Consider the following 21,286-nt stretch of genomic DNA (forward strand, 5'->3'; position numbering starts at 1 on the left):
TCTCAACCATTTCATAATAAAAAATCAGTGTAGAAGTGTCAAACTGTGTGTTTACTTCTACAGATGTGAGGCAGGTATAAAACTGTTCAGGTGACAAACACAGACAGTTATTAACACTGAAAACAACTTTAATGTGGAAATGATTTGGTAATATCTGAAGCAGCTTCATGAGGTCGTCACATGGCTGGTTTAAGTTAACAGGTGTGTCCTGTTAAAAGTTACTTGGTGGAGTTTCTTGCCTTCTTAATGTGTTTTAGAGCTTCAGCTGTGTTGTGCTGAGATAATGTTGGTACACAGCAAACAACCCTAAAACACTACTGTTGTAATCTATATTTTTTTTCATATTTGTTCATACTGCTGCAGTTTCTACCAGCAGAGATTTTACTGAAATATCAGTAAATATCATATTTTGAAAAACTAAGAACAAATAGGTTGTTTAATTTAAATGAGGTCTAATGACCATCATTTCCACATAATATGTGTAACACCTGTGGTGATAAGTTGGAATGAAGTTGGCTAAAATGTCTGGGTGATCATTTAAACCTTATGCTTTAGAAACAGTCAAACAAAACTGGGTCAGGGTTTTGACCCTGGAGGACAGAAGTTGCACGGTCGATTGGAGGTATATTCAATATCAACATTTTTACAACTTGTCAAATATGTTAATGAAACTGTTTCACTCCAATTTTAGAGGAAAAACTAAAATGACACACACAAATTAAAATAAGCTCCTGAACCACAGTCAGGAGCTTATCTTCATAAATAAGGTTTTTCGTGAAAGTTTCAGAAACACTCGAGGTGATACAGAAACTGAGCAGAGAGGTTTTGAAGCCAGTAAACGTTTAAATGTGTCCACCTAATATTAAAGATGTTATATGAGATGTCTGTGAGATAAGATGTCTAAATAACTGTCTGTTGCTTTATGTGTAAAGGTCAGTGACTGTATGAGGAAGTAAACTGAACACCAGTGCATGCTACCTCACATCTGAAGACAAGAACATGCAGTCTGAAGTCTCTACAATGTTTTCATCATGAAAGAGTTCAGGCAAAGAGGACATTCAGAGACTCCCTACGCCAATAAACACAAGTTCTTCCTGATTATGATAAAACCACAAAAAAGGGAGAGAAATAAGGAGACTGATGTCCAAGTGAAATTGGATTCTAACAACATTTTCTCATTATGTTGAGAGGAAATATAATTCAGCAGAATTACCTCTCCAAATGTTTTTGCTGTATCACCTCGAGAAGTTCAGAAAGCAGCTGTTTTAATCCAGCTCAGTTTAGTTTTTGCTGTTGTGGAAAATGTCAAAGACGTTCATGTCCCTGCTGCTGAAAAGTTATGTTACAAATAAAAGAAGACTTTAAAAGACAGAGTCATCATGGTCATGGTGTTTATCAGTGCATGTCAAAGTCTGTGTGTGTGTGTTTGTGTGTGTGTGTGTGTGGGCGAATATTGGTTTGTCCTTTATAACGTTAATCCCACAACCTTGTTTATTTAATGTGGAATCAACAGTCAGATGTTTTCTGTGGTTTCAAAGGTCACTCCACAGCACTTGCATTGAATATCTTTCTTCTAAAAACAGGTGAGCAAGTGGAGCACATTATTTAAACTGGAAAGTTCATGATTGTTGTGGATCCATCATGATTATAAAAAGTAGTTTCTGATTGTTTTAACCTGCATTAACTATGTTTTGTTGACTGGTAACTATTTCCACATCCAGCAGTTACTGATCAACATTATCATTCATTAGTTAATCGTGTTTCTGTCCATCTGCTGAATGTAAGTCTATATTCTCTCTTTCAGTTCTGTCTTTACTCTCTACTAACTCCTGAGGGAAATATCTAAATGCTCCACTATGTTCACCAGCTAGTCTACAGATAACTGAGTCTGTTTGTCTGTTTGGTGCTGATCAGGTAGAGTACAGTGGCTTTAAAAAAAAAAAAGTATTGCGGCTTTTTCTGTGAAAACGACGCTATGAGAGCAGTCAGAATATTTTGACTGAGTAAAACTTTAGATGCCGTTCAGTTTGGAGCTTTATTGTCCCTCAAGGAAAAATTTGATTGACAGTACAAAAAGCAACAAACACAACAATAATAAATAAACAGTGACATAGAACATCATCGCAGCGTACAGCACAACCAAACTTGATTAGAAACAGTCACGATCATAATAAAAGTAGAAGTATCAAAAGAGTATAAAAGGAGTGAAACCTGTCATCTATTAAAGGATCACAGACAGTTAAAAAAAGATGTTTTGAGTTGTGCCACAAGAGCAGTGCATTTAGGGGTTAGTTGCATTGATTTCACGTAGAACAAAGGAAAATGTTTACCTTTTTGTTCGTGCTCTAGGTAGCGTATATCTCCGTCCAAACAGCAGAGGAATGAATTCCTCCAAAAGTGATCAGAGCTGCACAAGATTGACCGTTCCTTCTGTAAAACTCGTCTGTCAAAGATCTCTGAGAGAAAGAGCTGCTGCGTCCCAAGTATGCAGAATGTTCAGAATCAGCACAAAAATATAAATTGAAATATAAATAATAATAATAACAATAATAATAATAAGCTGCATCTTTGAATTAAATGTTTTAACTGTAAGACATAGTTAGTATTGTCATTAAAGTTCTTGACAGCTACAGACAAGTGGAGTCTGATTCCTTCTTTTTGTTGACATACTCGGTCAATACATTTGATTCTGATGACTTCTAGTCTAATATTTCTAACACCACAGTTTCTTTTGTCTTGATTTGTTGTTCTGTGTTGTCATGGATATTATTTTGATGCTGAGGACTGAAAAAAGCTGAGACTTGCTGTGTTTTGATTGGTTCTTTGACCTTTAAACCCCTCTGTGTGTCAGGAATAAAACTTGTACACTACTGCCCTCCAGTGGCTGCAACAACACAATGCATCAAACACCAACTTCTACTGCATGAAAGCAGCCAGATGTCTGTGATGGTGTGTTCAGGTACCCGACTCCTGCAGAGGATACTTAAAGGACAATTCACCATCCAAGTCTGTTTTAAACCAACAGTCAGGAGCCTAAATGAACATTAATCATGTTTTTCTGTCTGTAATGATTCCTCCTGTTCTTACTGACCATTAGAAGATCCCTTCATAATGCACTTACAATGGAAGTGTGTAAACATGGATTTAAAAGATGATCTGAAGCTAATATGAAGCTTCAGCGTCCAAATGAATCAAATCTTCATCTTCTATGTTTCAACGTTACAGTGTTTTTAGTGTCAAAGTCTTTTTGTTACTATACTTCCACCACAGAGAAACAGGAAACACTAAGAGGGAATCTGATGCTAAACAGACTGTAAATGTGTCAGATATCACTGATATGACTAACTCACACTGCTGAAGCTCAATAGAAGCTGATCTGATACTTTAAATGACTGGACACACTGTGATACTGTCCTCCATCACTTTACATTGAAAGCACATTAGAAGGAGATCTCTTAATAGTCAGTATGAACAGGAGGAATGATTACAGAGAGGAAAACCTCTTTACTGCTCATATAGACACCTGACTGCTGCTTTAAGACACACTGGAAACACTGTATAAATAATGATCCTATTAATCATCACCTCTCCTGAAACATTGTGAACCTTTCCTTTAAAACAATCACAAACATTATGAAGCTTTGAGCTCAGTGAACATTGTTAAATAACTCTGCAACTTGGACAAAAGGGCGTGATAAATGAAGACATGGGTCTGGTGATGACCTCTGACCTTTTCATATAACCCACAGCGGTGAGTGTGACAGCTGTCTGCTGTAATGAACTGAACTGTCATGAGCTCCAAACATCCCCGAGGTCCCAACGTCAACGCCCCCAGGCCACCTGTTAGATGAGAGAACACAGAAAAATACAGGAAAACATTCAAGTTAGTGAATGCATCAATAGTACATGAATGTAAATGGATATAGGTGGATGGATAGAGAGAGAGAGGGAGGAGGAGAGAAGAGCTCAGTGCATCATGGGAGTCCCCCTGCAGTCTAAACCTATAGCAGCATAAACTAGGAGCTGGAACCGACCCTAACTCTTAACCTCCTGAGACTGGACCTTTTGTTTGGTATGCATTTTTAATACACACATATCAACATATTTAGGATTAGTAAAACCTAATAAGTACAAAAACGAAGCATCGTCTTTGAGCAGCAAGTAGTGTTGGGTTTATTTTCACTGTATAACAATTACTTGCAGGATTGATGCTTCTTTTCTGAGACTTTTCTAAAATTGTCTGCTTACTAAATGCTGACATAATGAAATCATCTGATGGGTATCCTTATGCCTTGTTGAATGCATCACTAGTTATTTGAAGTATCTGCAGAGCACAGTGAAGTGCTGCACACATCTGTGGCCGATGATCCATCGTTAATTACTGACTACGAGAGCAAACGTGTTCCTTTTAAATCCCCCGCTTGTCCCTCGCCCACTCTCCGTCTGCTCTGCAAGTGGCCTCCATGTGACGTCTGCTGCTACGTCTCATGAGAGGATGGAACTACCAATGAAACTGTGTGTGTGTGTGTGTGTGTGTGTGTGTGTGTGTGTATGTTTGTTTGTGTGTGTGTGTCCTTGTTTGTCTATCGTTCTGAGGTAACAGTATTACAGTAAAAGTAGTGGTTTGGTCCCTCTGACTGATATATTATTATATATGACATCATAGATTATTAATAGTGAAGCATCAGTGTTAGAGCAGCATGTTACTGTTGTAGCTGCTGGAGGTGGAGCTAGTTTATATAGTCCAGTGGTTCCCAACCTAGGGGTGGGGCCCCTCCAAAGGGTCAGCAGATAAATGTGAGGGTTGGTGAGATGATTAATGGGAGAGGAAAGAAGAAAAAACAAAGTTCTGATACACAAATGTGTTTTCAGTTTTTGGACTTTTTCTCTAATCTTTGAAGTTTAGAGGGGGAAAAATCACTATTTGGTGGAGCTGTTAACAACTCATAGACATCTGAAATGTGAGCTGACTACACACTGCTTTTTGTAGGAAGTCAAAAGACAAAAAGGTTGGAAACCACTGGTTTAATCTTTAACAATGTGTTGTATTTTAAAAGCTTGTTATATTATTCATTGTGTCAAATAAATGTAGTGGAGTAGAAAGTATAATATTTCCCTCTGAGATGTAGAAAGTAGCATCACATGGAAAGTAAAGTACAAGTACCTCAAACTGTACTACAGTAAAGTACAATGTTAAGAGACATTCTTTTATTGAGTGTACTCAGTTGTTATGTGATATGTGATTGTACTGCTGTTTAATAGGGTGCAGTATTTTCTTTTCACCACAAGGAGTCTCCACTCATGCTGTGTCATCACATTTTGTTTAGGCCACACCCAATCTTGTTCTGTCTGAGGTTCAGAGTTCATCTCTCCATGACTGGAGAAATATGTAAGGTCATGTTTAATCGCAAATAAAAATGCCACAAAGGCTAAAGAATATTATTGCCTCTGTAAGATTAATCCCGGAGTTCAATGCTGGTGATGCCGCGTAGCTCAACAGGGTATGGGCCCAGGAGCAACTCGGGAAGAGTTTTTGATGTTTTATCACCGGTAGAAAGTCGCCACGGATAGCGTGCTAACGGCTAACAGATAGCATCATGGATCCACGAGGAACAAGCAGACTGCCTCGACTCATGTTCGACGGAGATGAAACCAATGAACTGTGGAAGACTAAAGTTTTGGGACATTTGCATTTATTAGGATTTAAAAAATACGGAAGAACGCCGATAACACAGAGTTGATTCAACTTTTGGACGATAAAAGCCTCATTAATTATGAGAGATGCACCTGACAATGCTAGAAAGGCACTATTAATATGCCGGGAAGGGGAAGCCCCGCATTATCAACCTGTACACCATGCTGACATCGCTTCAGACGACGAGCAGCGAGACTGTTACAGACTACATCATCAGGGCAGAGACCTGCGGGTGAAACATTGGGAGATGGCCTGCTGATTGCTATGGTATTAAAAGGGCTGCCTGAAAGTTTTAGGCCATTTGCAATACATGTAGCACATAATGAGGACAATATAACATTTGCAGAATTCAAAACAAAGCTGCGTAGTTTTGAAGCCACAGAGAAGCTAACCGCAGCGTCCAGTGACAATTGGCCACTACACAGTTCCAGCACGACTCGACTCGTTTTTTGCGTTTCCACTAGGGATAGTACCTGGTACCTGCTCTGCTGAGGTTCACCACCCACGTTGAGTAGGTACTTTTTAGTAATGGGAAAGGTAATTCCTGGAACCGTGTTGAGTCGAGCCGAGTAGTGCTAGAAATGTATAGTGGAAAAGCGCCATATGTGATGAAGACTGTGGCGAGGGCCGGGTGGAGGCCCGCCAAGTCAAGTGCACGGGACAGGAGCAATGAGGATGCGGACATTGTATGTTTCAAATGTGGCATGAGGGGTCACCGAGCGAAAGGCATGGTGCAGTCATTGTATAGGTGACACCCTCACCCACAACGATGCCACTTGTAGACGTAAAGATAAACAAGATGGAGTGAGGAAAGTCGCAGATGAGAGTGGAAACGGATCTAAAGCAGCAGCAGCGGATTATGCCTTCAGGATCTAGGACGCAGACCTCGGGGTTCAGCAGCAGCCAGCGCGCAGCATTAAGGAGAAGAGCTTGGTGGTTGACACTGGAGCTACTTCCCACATCGTTGCCGATACAGCCAAGTTTCAATGACACGGTCAAGCCGGAGACGCACTGTGTGGAGTTGGCAGACGGCACCTTGTGCGGAGGCGTCGCTCAACTTAAGGGAAATGCAGAGATGTTCTTGGTAGACCGGATGGGACACGACGCAGAGCAACCCTGAGAGACGCATCTGGAGAAACAGTTACATTTAAAGGATAGGACATATTGACACAAAGACGGTACCAGGTTTAACATTCATATATCAAATTGTATTATTTGCACACTGATATTGAGGATAGTGAAGTGTAGTACTTGTCACGACATGCAGACATGGCATGAAATATTAGGCCACTGCAACTATGAGGATGTAGAGACCCTGATACAAGAGCAGAGGCTCCCTTACAAATGGTGCACACAGACCTAGCAGGTCCAGTAGCTAATGAGTCTATTGATGGGTACAAATATGTGTCGTCATTCACTGATGATTATTCAAATGTAGTGTTTGTATACTTTAAGACAGAGTGATATGGTGCAGGCAACTGAAACGTTCCTAGCAGATACAGCCCCTTATGGAAAGGTTAAGTGTATCAGGTCTGACAATAGCATAGAGTTTATGTGCCAGGGACTTCCAGACCCTGTTAAGGAAGAATGGTATTAAGCCCCAACAGCAAATTCGACAAGTGTAAAGGTATTGCTACAAAAAGCAACACAGGAGAACCTGGTACTCCACCAAATGGATGTAAGAACAGCTTATTTACATTCTCCCATTGATTATGAGATCTACACAAATCAACCCAGAAGGGTATTAAGAAGGGGAAGGTCTGGTGTGTAAGCTGGAGAAGCAATCTGGCCGAAACTGACCTTTAGAAAATTTAGGCTTATTGTGTGTAAAAAAAAATTCCACAACCTGAGTACAAGTGGGGGTGTTAAGAGACATTCTTTTATTGAGTGTACTCAGTTGTTAAGTGATATGTGATTGTACTGCTGTTTAATAGGGTGCAGTATTTTGTTTCCACTCATGCTGTGTCATCACATTTTGTTTAGGCCACACCCAAGCTTGTTCTGTCTGAGGTTCAGAGTTCATCCCTCCATGACTGGAGAAATATGTAAGGTCATGTTTAGTCTCTAATAAAGATGCCACAAAGGCTAAAGAATATCATTGCCTCTGTAAGATTAATCCCAGAGTTCAACACTGGTGAAGCCCCGTAGCTCAACATACAAGTACCTCAAACTGTACTACAGTAAAGTACTAGTACCTCAAACTGTACTACAGTAAAGTACTTGTACCTCAAACTGTACTACAGTAAAGTACTAGTACCTCAAACTGTACTACAGTAAAGTACTAGTACCTCAAACTGTACTGCAGTAAAGTACTAGTACCTCAAACTGTACTGCAGTAAAGTACAAGTACCTCTAACTACTACAGTAAAGTACTAGTACCTCAAAATGTACTGCAGTAAAGTACTAGTACCTCTAACTGTACTACAGTAAAGTACAAGTACCTCAAACTGTACTTCAGTACAGTACTTGAGTAAATCTGGTTGGTTACTTTATTCAGGGTCGTATTGTGTGAAAAGACAAACGTGTGTGTAAAGGGGGGTTCACACTGTTTTAACACACCAACTGTTGCTAGGCGAGCCCCTGGTTGCCAGGGCGATGTATAGACCCCTGATGGTGTGGAGTCAGGAGGGAGCGTGTGTGTGTGTGTGTGTGTGTGTGTTTGTGTGTGTGTATTCTATAGGGATTGGGTGTGAAAGTGAGACAATGGAAGTGGGTGGGGACCAGATGATGTGATTGGGGGGGTTGGGGGGGCTCCATCTGCAGGTGTGTTTGTTGTTTTTAAAATTAGAGTTAATTTCACGTATTTTCTAATCTTTTAATAGTTTACATTACAAGTTAGTTATTGTACAATTTGATTATGTTTCTTTTGTAGTACTCATCAATCAATAAATCAATCAAACTTAATTCATATAGCACCTTCCATAAAAGTCTAATGCAGTTCAAAATGGTTTAAAAGTGGTGGACAAAGGAAGCAAAATATGGATTTGGAGAAAAAGCAAAAGAATTAATTGAAAAATAAAATAATAAAAGTTGAGGGGTAGTTAATGAAATATAAGCAATAAAAAATAACAGTCCAAATAAAATGATAAAGCACTACACATGATGAGCAGATTATAATAATACCTTCATGGTGTTTCTGATTCTGACTATTAGTTTATTATCAATCATATTATTAGTAATTATTGCACATTAAGCACACGTTTCTACTGTGTAGCTTATAATCACTGGTTTCACATGTGATACCATTTTACTTTATTTTTTGGGTTTGATATAATCTTAGATGCTACAGTTTATTACTGATGGGTAATAACTTAAATGCAGAAATAATAAGTTTGTGACAGTTTTAACCACAAATCATTCATGAATACCTCATCAATGATTTAAAAAATAGGTGAATAATCTTCTAATGAAGCTTTTAGGGAGCAGAAAGATCATTATGTAGTTTTTACACTTTTCATTGATGGAGAAATGTAATGTTATATAACACAGATAAACATAATGATTTCAATTAATTATATTAACTCCTGTAGCACCAAGTGAGTTTTAGAGCTCTTCATCATCAGATACATGTAATGCACAGATAAACCACCAGGGGGCTTTTTATTTCAACTGTCAAAGAGCCACAATTTAGAGGTCTGGGTTGCCTGTGGTCTGTGTATAAGGGTCAGAGATGTGTATTAGTGTCCATGTGGTGTAATTTAAATTTAAAGGGTTAAAATGTAGAAAATAAACGTATGAATAACTTCACACATTCTTTTTTTGTGGACCCAGCATCAAATTTCTGCTTTTAATCCATTTAGAGAGAATATATTAGAGGATTATGGTAAAAATGTCTAAGTGGTGTAACCATAAAAACTTTGTACCAAATAATTGAACGTTGCTTAAAAACAGTAAATAGTCAATAAAACACCTTCCTTCCTTCCTTCCTTCCTTCCTTCCTTCCTTCCTTCCTTCCTTCCTTCCTACCTAACACCATATCAACTAGTTTGGCATGATCTTACATCCTTCCTTCCTTCCTTCCTTCCTTCCTTCCTTCCTTCCTAACACCATATCAACTAGTTTGGCATGATCTTACATCCTTCCTTCCTTCCTTCCTTCCTTCCTTCCTAACACCATACCAACTAGTTTGGCATGATCTTACATCCTTCCTTCCTTCCTTCCTTCCTTCCTTCCTACCTAACACCATATCAACTAGTTTGGCATGATCTTACATCCTTCCTTCCTTCCATCCTTCCTTCCTACCTAACACCATATCAACTAGTTAGGCATGATCTTACATCCTTCCTTCCTTCCTTCCTTCCTTCCTTCCTACCTAACACCATATCAACTAGTGTGGCATGATCTTACATTATAACTTTTATATTAAATAAAGCTAATGGAATACTATTGTTCTAAATATTACATTTCATCTGGTTACCATGGAGACCAGGAAACATTTACATGTTTTAAATAATTGATGTCATTATTAGTATAAGTCCACTTAAACACACTGTAGCTGATACAATATTTAATGTCTATCATTCTTTTGTGGTTACACCATTTGACATTTTCAGGAGCATTCAGTCTGACTTTTGGTAAAAAATGGGTCAAATGTCATTTAAATGATATAAAACCAACAAAAATACTAAATGTACATTTTAACAAACCTGATGCTGCTTTTAAATCTAGTTTAACTGATTTATGAATTCATCATCTTGCCAACATTTATTATTACTGACCCAGATACTTTATACATCTTATAAAGATTTATGTGATCTCAGTTCCTTGGTTTGGTGATACTCTAATTTGGCTAAAACGTCTTTTCTTTTGTCTTGTTTTTTTGTGGCTTAAATAAACGTATTGTGTTAAATGTTGGGTAACGTCATGGTGTCTCCCTGCCGGGTTATAACACAGCCGTCACACAAAGAATAAATAAGACTCTTAAACAGGTTTATTTTGGGTTTAACCCTTTATTGGGCAAATAATTATATTTGGTAACTTCTGTAAATATCCCAAAATATCCTTCCTTCCTTCCTTCCTTCCTTTCTTCTTTTCCTTCCTCCTTGCCTTCTTTCTTCCCTTCCTCTTTTCCTTTCTCCCTCCCTCATTCCTTATTTCCTCTGTCCTTCCTTCCTTTCCTTACTTCCATCTGTCCTCCCTCCCTCCCTCCTTCTCTCCTCCCTTCCTTCTTTCCTTCCTCCGTCCTTACTTCCTTCCTTTCCTTACTTCCATCTGTCCTCCCTCCCTCCCTCCTTCTTTCCTTCCTCTGTCCTTCCTTCCTTTCCTTACTTCCATCTGTCCTCCCTCCCTCCCTCCTTCTCTCCTCCCTTCCTTCTTTCCTTCCTCCGTCCTTCCTTCCTTCCTTTCCTTACTTCCATCTGTCCTCCCTCCCTCCCTCCCTCCTTCTTTCCTTCCTCCGTCCTTCCTTCCTTCCTTTCCTTACTTCCATGTTCACCTAAATAAAACATTTACATTATATTTCTTAAATATTGTTGAAATTTTGGATTTTTATCAATCAATCAATCAATCTTTATTTATAAAGCGCCAAATCACAACAGAGTTATCGCAAGGCTCTTTACACATAGAGCAGGTTCTAAACTCTTCAGGTTTTAACTTTAAAGAGACCCAACATTCCCACATGAGACACAGTGGAGAGAAAAAAAAACTCCCTTTTAACAGGAAGAACCCTCAGAACCAGACTCAGAGTGGGAGAACATCTTTTAACAGGAAGAACCCTCAGAACCAGACTCAGAGTGGGAGAACATCTTTTAACAGGAAGTAACCTCAGAACCAGACTCAGAGTGGGAGAACATCTTTTAACAGGAAGAACCCTCAGAACCAGACTCAGAGTGGGAGAACATCTGCCTCCACCGGTTGGGGTAGAGAGGAGAGAAAGGAAGGATAGAGGAGAGAAGCACAATGAAAATCAACAATGAAGCTAGAGGGTCCGGGACTGGAATCTGTCATCTGGACGAGACCAGAAAGCACAGACAACTCCGGGGAAGAAGTTTAGTTTATTAGTTTATTGCATTAATGAGAGAGAGAGAGAGAGAGAGAGAGAGAGAGAGAGAGGGGAGAGAGAGAGAGAGAGAGAGAGAGAGAGAGAGAGAGAGAGAGAGAGAGAGAGAGAGAGAGAGAGAGAGAGAGAGAGAGAGAGAGAGAGAGAGAGAGAGAGAGAGAGAGAGAGAGAGAGAGAGAGAGAGAGAGAGAGAGAGAGAGAGAGAGAGAGAGAGAGAGAGAGAGAGAGAGAGAGAGAGAGAGAGAGAGCGCCCCCCAACCGGTCGAGGCAGATGTTCTCCCACTCTGAGTCTGGTTCTGAGGGTTCTTCCTGTTAAAAGATGTTCTCCCACTCTGAGTCTGGTTCTGAGGGTTCTTCCTGTTAAAAGATGTTCTCCCACTCTGAGTCTGGTTCTGAGGGTTCTTCCTGTTAAAAGATGTTCTCCCACTCTGAGTCTGGTTCTGAGGGTTCTTCCTGTTAAAAGATGTTCTCCCACTCTGAGTCTGGTTCTGAGGGTTCTTCCTGTTAAAAGATGTTCTCCCACTCTGAGTCTGGTTCTGAGGGTTCTTCCTGTTAAAAGATGTTCTCCCACTCTGAGTCTGGTTCTGAGGGTTCTTCCTGTTAAAAGATGTTCTCCCACTCTGAGTCTGGTTCTGAGGGTTCTTCCTGTTAAAAGATGTTCTCCCACTCTGAGTCTGGTTCTGAGGGTTCTTCCTGTTAAAAGATGTTCTCCCACTCTGAGTCTGGTTCTGAGGGTTCTTCCCGTTAAAAGATGTTCTCCCACTCTGAGTCTGGTTCTGAGGGTTCTTCCTGTTAAAAGATGTTCTCCCACTCTGAGTCTGGTTCTGAGGGTTCATCCTGTTAAAAGATGTTCTCCCACTCTGAGTCTGGTTCTGAGGGTTCTTCCTGTTAAAAGATGTTCTCCCACTCTGAGTCTGGTTCTGAGGGTTCTTCCTGTTAAAAGATGTTCTCCCACTCTGAGTCTGGTTCTGAGGGTTCTTCCTGTTAAAAGATGTTCTCCCACTCTGAGTCTGGTTCTGAGGGTTCTTCCTGTTAAAAGATGTTCTCCCAATCTGAGTCTGGTTCTGAGGGTTCTTCCTATTAAAAGGGAGTTGTTTCTCTCCACTGTGTCTCATGTGGGAATGTTGGGTCTCTTTAAAGTTAAAACCTGAAGAGTTCGGTTTAGAACCTGCTCTATGTGGAAAGTGCTTTGAGATAACTTTGTTGTGATTTGGCGCTTTATAAATAAAGATTGATTGATTGATTGATTCAATACACTTTGTTCCTATTAAGGTATAAAATGTTCATAATGGTAAAAACAACTGAATGCTTGATTTGATAAAGAGAATATTCACTGCTCATTAATATCACACATACTAGTTTCTACACTGAGTTTTATCATTTCTATCAAAGTGTCATAGGTCTAGTCCACCTTAACCAATCTAGTCCACCTTAACCAATCTAGTCCACCTTAACCAATCAAACTGTCTGTATCTGTCAGTATAACAGTATAATCCAGGGGTGTCAAACATGCGGCCCGGGGGCCAGGTTCGGCCCGCCAAGGGGTGTGATCCGGCCCACTTGCCATCCTGTGTTCTTGTCCTTCCTTCTTGCCTTTCTTCCTTCTGTCCTTCCTTCCTTCCTCCCTTCCTGCCATCCTGTGTTCTTGTCCTTCCTTCCTTCCTTCCTTCCTTCCTTCCTTCCTTCCTTCCTTCCTTCCTTCCTTCCTTCCTTCCTTCCTTCCTTCTGTCTGTCCTTCCTCCCTTTCTTCCTTCCTTCCTTCCTTCCTTCCTTCCTTCCTTCTGTTCTTCCTTCCTTCCTTCCTTTTTGTCCTTCCTCCCTTTCTTCCTTCTGTTCTTCCTTCCTCCCTTCCTTCCTGTCTGTCCTTCCTTCTTCTTTCCTTCCTTCTGTCTGTCTGTCCATCCTTCACTGTCTGTCTTTCCTACCTTTCTTCTCTCCTTCCTTTTGCCTGTCTTTCCTTCCTTCCCTTCTTATTTCCTTCCTTCCTTCCTTCTTTCCCTCCATCTTTTCAATGATCCGGCCCACATGAGATCAAATTGGTCTCTATGTGGCCCTTGAATGAAAATGAGTTTGACACCTCTGGTATAATCTCTTCATGGCAGCCTGAAGGAGTCACACCTTCGACCACCAGGTGGCGCTTTCTGACATTATCTTTGAACATACAAGCTATTTTAAAACTCTCTAAACACAAATCCTTTACACCAAACCAACAAAACATCTCTGCAAAAGCAAACTAGTCTTCCAAAATTCAACAAATTAGTTTTAAAAATGTGTTTTTGCATCAAACAGACACACAAGCCGTCATTTTGAATAAGCACACAAAGCACCAACTACACACTGACAGCATGAAGAATGAACATTTATGGCTTTTACTTTTTTAATTGTGTTTAAATGCCTTTTTGTATTTTCCCATGTGTTGCTTTTATATTCTTTCTATTCTGTCTTTTATGTAAAGCACTTTGAATTGCTAATAAAATCACCTTGCCTTATGTCTGTCTATAAATAAATAAATAAATAAAAATAAGATACACATCAAATCAAGGGGCTTTATAGTCTGAACAGCAAAACAACAATAATATAAATTAATAAATAATAATAAAAACTCCTTAAAAAGCTCTTTAACGGGTGTTTTTGTACAGAAAATAACAAGAAAGACAAATTAAAGAAAGATAAATGTGATAAAGAGGACGTCTATATAAGTACAATAGTGAGTTCTCAATAAAAGAACATAATAATTAACACGAGTAAACACTAAGACTGGTTACTGAGATCAGAGGGGACGCCAGGGATTTCGGGCCCCATGAAAAGATATCACATTGGGCCCCACTATCACCACACACAGTCCACACCAACCATGCACAAGCTCTGTAACCACACCTCTACCTGTGAAGGCTTGCAACTCTCCTGCAGTCTAATGCTAACACTGTGCAGACATGCATGCAGCTTTCTGCACACAAATAAAGCCTTAGTGTAATTGTAAATGACATATTCTATTAATGTCTATTAATGATGAAATGTTAATAACGTTTTAATATTGTTTTAGGGTCCCTGTCAGGCATTGGGCCCTTAGACTCGTCCTAACTTTTCACCCCATTATGGCGCCACTGACTGAGATATTAGTCGTTACTTTCTCTGTTAATCACTGAAATCTGGAATAAAATGTAAGAATGAAGAATGAGAATGTTTAACTTTTAATGAAGTTTGAATATTCACACAGATATCTCCTTCTTCTGAATTCAAACAGTATCTTAAAGCATTTAAACAGATAAACAGACGTATGGTTTTGATTGATTTTTGTCTAGTATAATAATGACTATCAGTAATATTTATGCTCACACAGATCACAGCAGCAGCAGATCTCATTAAAACTGTGACAGATTATAAACATCTGCTCATTCAGACGACTGATCGGCTTCCACATCTGTAATCAACATTCTCAAAAACAGAAAAATGTGAGGATTAAATAAAAATTAAAAAATAAATAAAAAAAAGTAAAAGAAAGTGTGCAGAGAAGAAAGAAAGTGTAATTCTGAATTTGGACACATGGGGGCGCTGAAGCACCAGAGGAGAGTTGAAGCCTCGGCTGAGTTTAAAGCAGCAGATTGACTTGTGTTGGTTATATTTAGTCAGTTGTGGGATACTTTACTTCAATTTTTCCATTTGATATTACTTTATATTCCCACTGCACCTCGTTTATCTGCTGATTTCAGATTAAAGGACGAGTTCACAGTTTCTCAAGTGTCATAAACCAACAGTGAGGAGCATAAAAAGAGCCTGAAGTGTGTTTATGTGTAATGATTCCTCCTGTTCATACTGAGCATTAGATCCTTCATCATGTTTACAGGAAGTGACGGAGGACTAAACCCACAGTCCTCCTTCTGGAAGGAAGGAAGGAAGGAAGGAAGGAAGGAAGGAAGGAAGGAGGACTAAACCCACAGTCCTCCTTCTGTGGAAACATGGATTTAAAAGTTGTTCTGAAGCTAATATGAAGCTTCAGCATCTGAATGAAGTAGAGAGAGGAAGGAAGGAAGGAAGGAAGGTAGGGAGGAAGGAAGGGAGAAAGGAAGGGAGGAAGCTGTTGTAATGATTCCTCCTGTTCATACTGAGCATTAGATCCTTCATCATGTTTACAGGAAGTGATGGAGGACTAAATCCACAGTCCTCCTTCTGGAAGGAAGGAAAGAAGGAAGGAAGGAAGGAAGGAAGGAAGGAGGACTAAACCCACAGTCCTCCTTCTGTGGAAACATGGATTTAAAAGTGGATGTGAAGCTAATATGAAGCTTCAGAGTCTGAATGAAAGAAAAGAACTAGAAGAAGGAAGATCAGGAAAGAAAGAAAGAAAGAAAGAAGAAGGAAAAGGAGGAGAAAGAAAAACAAGAAGGAGGAGGAAGATGAGAAAAGGAAGAAAGGAGGAGGATGAGGGAGAAGAAGAAAGAAGAACAAGAAGAAGGAAGATCAGGAAAGAAAGAACGGGGAGGAGAAGAAATAAAGAAAGAACAACAAGAAGGAGGAGGAAGATGAGAAAAGGAAGAAAGAAAGAACATGAAGGATGAAGGTGAGAAAAGAAAGACTGGGGAGAATAAGGAGGATGAAAATGGAAATGAAGGAAAAGAAAACTAAAGAAAGAAAAGAAAAAGGATAAAGAACGAGGAGGAGGAGGAAAGAAAGAAAGAAAGAAAGGAAGGAAGGAGGAGAGTAAACTAATCTTCATCTTCTATGTTTCAGCGTTACAGTGTTTTTAGTATCAAAGTCTTTTTGTTCCTATACTTCCACCACAGCTCAACAATCAGCCAATCCATGACAGAACATTTTGATAAATATTGGAATCCATTTTTGAGCAAGAAAAGTCTAAATTCTCTGATTCCAGCTTCTTAAATGAGACGTTTGAGTTGTAGTCATGTTGGACTTTAGGAAACACTGATCCACGTTTTCTAACTTCCTTTTAATGAACCAAATGACACATGACATTCATCAGTTGCTGCTGAAATGAAAGATTCAATGTCTCAAAACTCAAAAGTCAACAGATTCATGTTCTTCTTCTTCTAAGTCAAAACTTGGTGCCTACATCTCCCATCATGCACCAGGAGCGGACTACAGACATCTGGTCACCTCATTTCTTTCTAACTGAACACAACTACACTTTCTAACTCATACAGCTCATCTTTAATGCTCTTGTTTTTGGACATGTATTCAGATCTGGTATTCTGAGTGAATTTTAAAAACATCTGTGACCATTTATTTTATTTCTCTAAATTTCCTCACGGTCCAGATTCCCTTCTGTCCTCAAGCGGCTTGTTTCTGAAGCTCTTTACATGAATCCCGTCTAATGGAAGCAGCAGCAGCATGTTTAGCTGCAGTAACGCCTGCAGATGTGAGTCAGTCTACAGCTGAGACACAAGCTTCAGTCTGAGCTTCCTCACAAACCCAAAGTCATGCTTGTCAAACGCTTCAGCACAGACATGTTATAGAGTCTCAACACAAACACTATCTGATTATCTTTCCTCCCTTCCTTGTTTCCTCTGTCCTACTTTCCTTCCTTCCTCTTTTCCTTTCTCCCTCCCTCCTTCTTTCTTTCCTCCATCCTTCCTCCCTCCTTTCCTTCCTCCATCCCCCCTTCTTCCTTCCTTCTGTCCTTCCTTCCTCCCTCCTTCTTTCCTTCCCTCCTTCCTACCTTCCTCCCTCCCTCCTTCTCTCATACTTTCCTCCCTTCCTTGTTTCATCTGTCCTTTCCTTCCTTCTTCTTTTCCTTTCTCCCTCCCTCCTTCTTTCTTTCCTCCATCCTTTCCTTCCTTCCTTCCTTCTTTCCTACCCTCCTTCCTACCACTTTAGCAATACAACATGTCAAAACTTATTAAGAAAAAAAATGGTTCTTTTTAGGATACGTCCTTTAAACTTTAAATGTAGAAATACTCCAAAAATGTTTCTTTTCATTTAATGTGTTTTAAATGAAGTCATTATTAGGCAAGGAAGGAAGGGAAGGGAGGAAGGAAAGGAAGGAAGGACAGAGGAAAGAAGGAAGGAAGGAAGGTAGGGGGGAGGAAAGAAAGAGAGAAGGAGGGAGGGAGGAAGGAAAGAAGGAAAGAAGGAAGGAAGGAAGGAAGGAAGGAAGGAAGGATCAGTATTAGTATAAGTCCACTTAAACACACTGTAGCTGATCACATATTTAATATCTATCATTCTTTTGTGGTTACACCATATGACATTTTGTGGTTACACCATTTGACATTTTCAGGAGCATTCAGTCTTACTTTTGGTATAAAATGGGTCAAATGTCATTTCAAATCTCTCTTATTGATCTTTTTTTAATATATTGATTATATTGAACTGGGCGTAACGTCCATGATGTCTTGCTGCGGAGTTCAGTCTGAATTCAGTCCCTCCCTTCCTTCTTTCCTACCTTCCTTCCTTCCTTCCTTCCTTCCTTCCTACCTACCTTCCTTCCTTCCTCCCTCCCTTCCTTCCTTCCTCCCTCCCTTCCTTCCTTCTTTCCTACCTTCCTTCCTTCCTTCCTTCCTTCCTCCCTTCCTCCCTCCCTTCCTCCCTCCCTCCTTCCTTCTATAAAACCAACAAAAATACTAAATGTACATTTTAACAAACCTGATGCTGCTTTTATAACTAGTTTTAACCCTTTATTGGGCAAATAATTATATTTGGTAACTTCTGTAAATATCCCAAAATATCCTGCCTCCCTCGTTCCTTCCTTCTTTCCTTCCTTCTTTCCTTCCTTCCTTTCTTCCTTTCCTTCCTCCCTGCCTTCTTTCTTCCCTTCCTCTTTTCCTTTCTCCCTCCCTCGTTCCTTATTTCCTCCGTCCTTCCTTCCTTTTTTCCTTCCTTCCTTTCTTCCTTTCCTTCCTCCTTGCCTTCTTTCTTCCCTTCCTCTTTTCCTTTCTGCCTCCCTCGTTCCTTATTTCCTCTGTCCTTCCTTCCTTCCATCTAGTTTTAAGGATATTTATGGATTGCTCATCTTATTTATCAGTGACCTGCTCGTGTTAAAGCTCCCTGCAGTGTTGAGGGTTTAGGGTTTATAGAGTCGCAGCAGAGGAAGCTCCACCATGGCTCTGATCCTCCACAAAGATCAGCTGCATTGTTTCAGATCTTTAACATGTGAGGACTTGACCAGACAAACGGTTCAGAGACTCAACATTAGTAAAAAATGTCACAATGCAAACGTCTGAGAATCAGATCAGAGTCATTCCTCTAATGCAGAGGTGTCAAACTCATTTCCATTCAAGGGCCACATACAGAACAATTAGATTTAATGTGGGCCGGATCATTAAAAGGAAGGAAAGAAGGAAGGAAAGAAGGAAAGAAAGAAAGGAGGGAGGAACAAGGAAGGAAGGAAGGAAGGAAGGACAGATGGAAGGAAGAGAAGACAAGAAAAGAAGGAAGGAAGGAAGGGAAGTCAGATGGAAGGAAAGAAGGAAGGAAAAGAACACAGGAAGGAAAGAAGGAAGGAAGGAAGGAAGGAAGGCAAAACAGATGGAAAGAAAGAAAGAAGGAAGGAAAAGAACAAAGGAAGGAAAGAAGGCAAGGCAAGGCAGTTTTATTTATATAGCGCATTTCATACACAATGGCAATTCAATGTGCTTTACATAAAACAGAAAAACATGTAATTTGAGAAACATTAAAACATATGAAGTAAGGAAGGAAGGAAGGAAGGAAGGACAGATGGAAGGAAGAGAAGACAAGAAAAGAAGGAAGGAAGGGAAGTCAGATGGAAGGAAAGAAGGAAGGAAAAGAACAGAGGAAGGAAGGAAGGAAGGAAGGAAGGAAGGAAGGCAAAACAGATGGAAAGAAAGAAAGGAGGGAGGAAGAAGGAAGGAAGGAAGGAAGGAAGGACAGATGGAAGGAAGAGAAGACAAGAAAAGAAGGAAGGAAGGAATGGAAGTCAGATGGAAGGAAAGAAGGAAGGAAAAGAACACAGGAAGGAAGGCAAAACAAATGAAGGCAAGGCAGTTTTATTTATATAACAGAAAAACATGTAATAACGAAGTAAGGAAGGAAGGAAGGAAGGAAGGAAGGAAGGAAAGAAGGAAGGAAAAGAGGAAGAAGGAAACTGGGCCGGATTGGACCTCTTGGGCGGGCCGGTTCTGGCCCACGGGCCGCATGTTTGACACCCCTGCTCTAATGACTTAATGATTCTGTGCATTTACCCTTTTAACCCTTTATTGGGCAAATAATTATATTTGGTAACTTCTGTAAATATCCCAAAATATCCTTCCTTCCTTCCTTCCTTCTTTCCTTTCCTTCCTCCCTGCCTTCTTTCTTCCCTTCCTCGTTTCTTATTTCCTCCGTCCTTTCTTCCTTTCCTTCCTTCCATCTGTCCTTCCTCCCTCCCTCCTTCTCTCCTCCCTTCCTTGCTTCCTTCCTCCGTCCGTCCTTCCTTCCTTTCCTTACTTCCATCTGTTCTTCCTCCCTTCCTCCCTCCTTCTCTCCTCCCTTCCTTCTTTCCTTTCTCCATCCCCCTTTCTTCTTCCTTCCTTCCTTCTTTCTTCCCTTCCTCCCTCCCTCCTTCTCTCTTTCTTTCCTCCCCCCTACCTTCCTTCCTTCCTTCTTTCCTCTGTCCTTCCTTCCTTCCTTCCTTCTTACCTAACACCATATCAACTAGTTTGGCATGATCTTACATCCTTCCTTCCTTCCTTCCTTCCTACCTAACACCATATCAACTAGTTTGGCATGATCTTCCTTCCTTCCTTCCTTCCTTCCTTCCTTCCTTCCTTCCTTCCTACCTAACATCATATCAACAAGTTTGGCATGATCTTCCATCCTTCCTCCCTTCCCTTCCCTTCCTTCCTCCCTTCCCGTCCTTCCTTCCTTCCCTTCCTTCCATCCTTCCTTCCTTCCTCCCTTCCTTTCAATGAGTGTCCTATAAAGGGTTAAACCAGATCCTGTATCACTCTAACTCTTTACACCAGTGCCAGAGGAAGAAGATTCACTTTGTCAAACTCCCCCCTACCTTCCTTCCTTCCTTCTTTCCTCTGTCCTTCCTTCCTTTCCTTCCTCCCTTCCCTTCTTTCCTTCCTTCCTTCCTTCCCGTGAACAAACCTTCACTTTGTCAAACGACTAAAACTCTCGGCTTCATTTGACATTTAGAGCGTTTCTCTGGAGGATGACAGTAATTATATTTAAACTGTTGCTTCTATTAGTCATGGGAGCGTTAGTAACTGTTATTATAAGGTATGATAATCTACACCTGTTTGTCCTGTTCAGGTATGTGGAGGGTGGAGTCCAGCAGAGCAGCAACCAGTGACACCAGAAAGGAAAGAAGGCAGGGAGGGAGGAAGGAAGGAAGGATGGAGGAAAGAAGTAAGTAAGGAAGGAAAGTAGGAGGGAGGGAGGGAGGAAGGAACGACGGAGGAAGTAAGTAATGAAGGACAGAAGGTAGGAGGGAGGGAGGAAAGAAGGAGAGAAGAAGAAAGAGGAAGGTAGGGGGAGGAAAGACAGAATGTAGGAAGAAAGGGAGATGGAGGAAAGAAAGAGAGAAGGAGAGAGGAAGCACGGATGGAAGGAAGAAAGGAAGGAACGACGGAGGAAGTAAGTAAGGAAGGACAGAAGGTAGGAGGGAGGGAGGAAAGAAGGAGAGAAGAAGAAAG

At 40.4% G+C, this 21,286-nt stretch overlaps 1 long non-coding RNA gene across 1 annotated transcript; it reads left to right on the forward strand.

The window, feature by feature from the left end:
* The first annotated feature begins 1,563 nt into the window (after positions 1 to 1,563).
* On the forward strand, positions 1,564 to 20,923 carry LOC128368711 (uncharacterized). Its single transcript, XR_008321986.1, has 3 exons — positions 1,564 to 1,583; positions 1,805 to 1,914; positions 20,904 to 20,923. It is a non-coding gene; the product is annotated as an uncharacterized LOC128368711 (long non-coding RNA).
* The last annotated feature ends 363 nt before the right edge of the window (positions 20,924 to 21,286 follow it).

This window comes from Scomber japonicus, chromosome 12, assembly GCF_027409825.1.
Source record: "Scomber japonicus isolate fScoJap1 chromosome 12, fScoJap1.pri, whole genome shotgun sequence".
Lineage (NCBI taxonomy): Eukaryota > Metazoa > Chordata > Actinopteri > Scombriformes > Scombridae > Scomber > Scomber japonicus.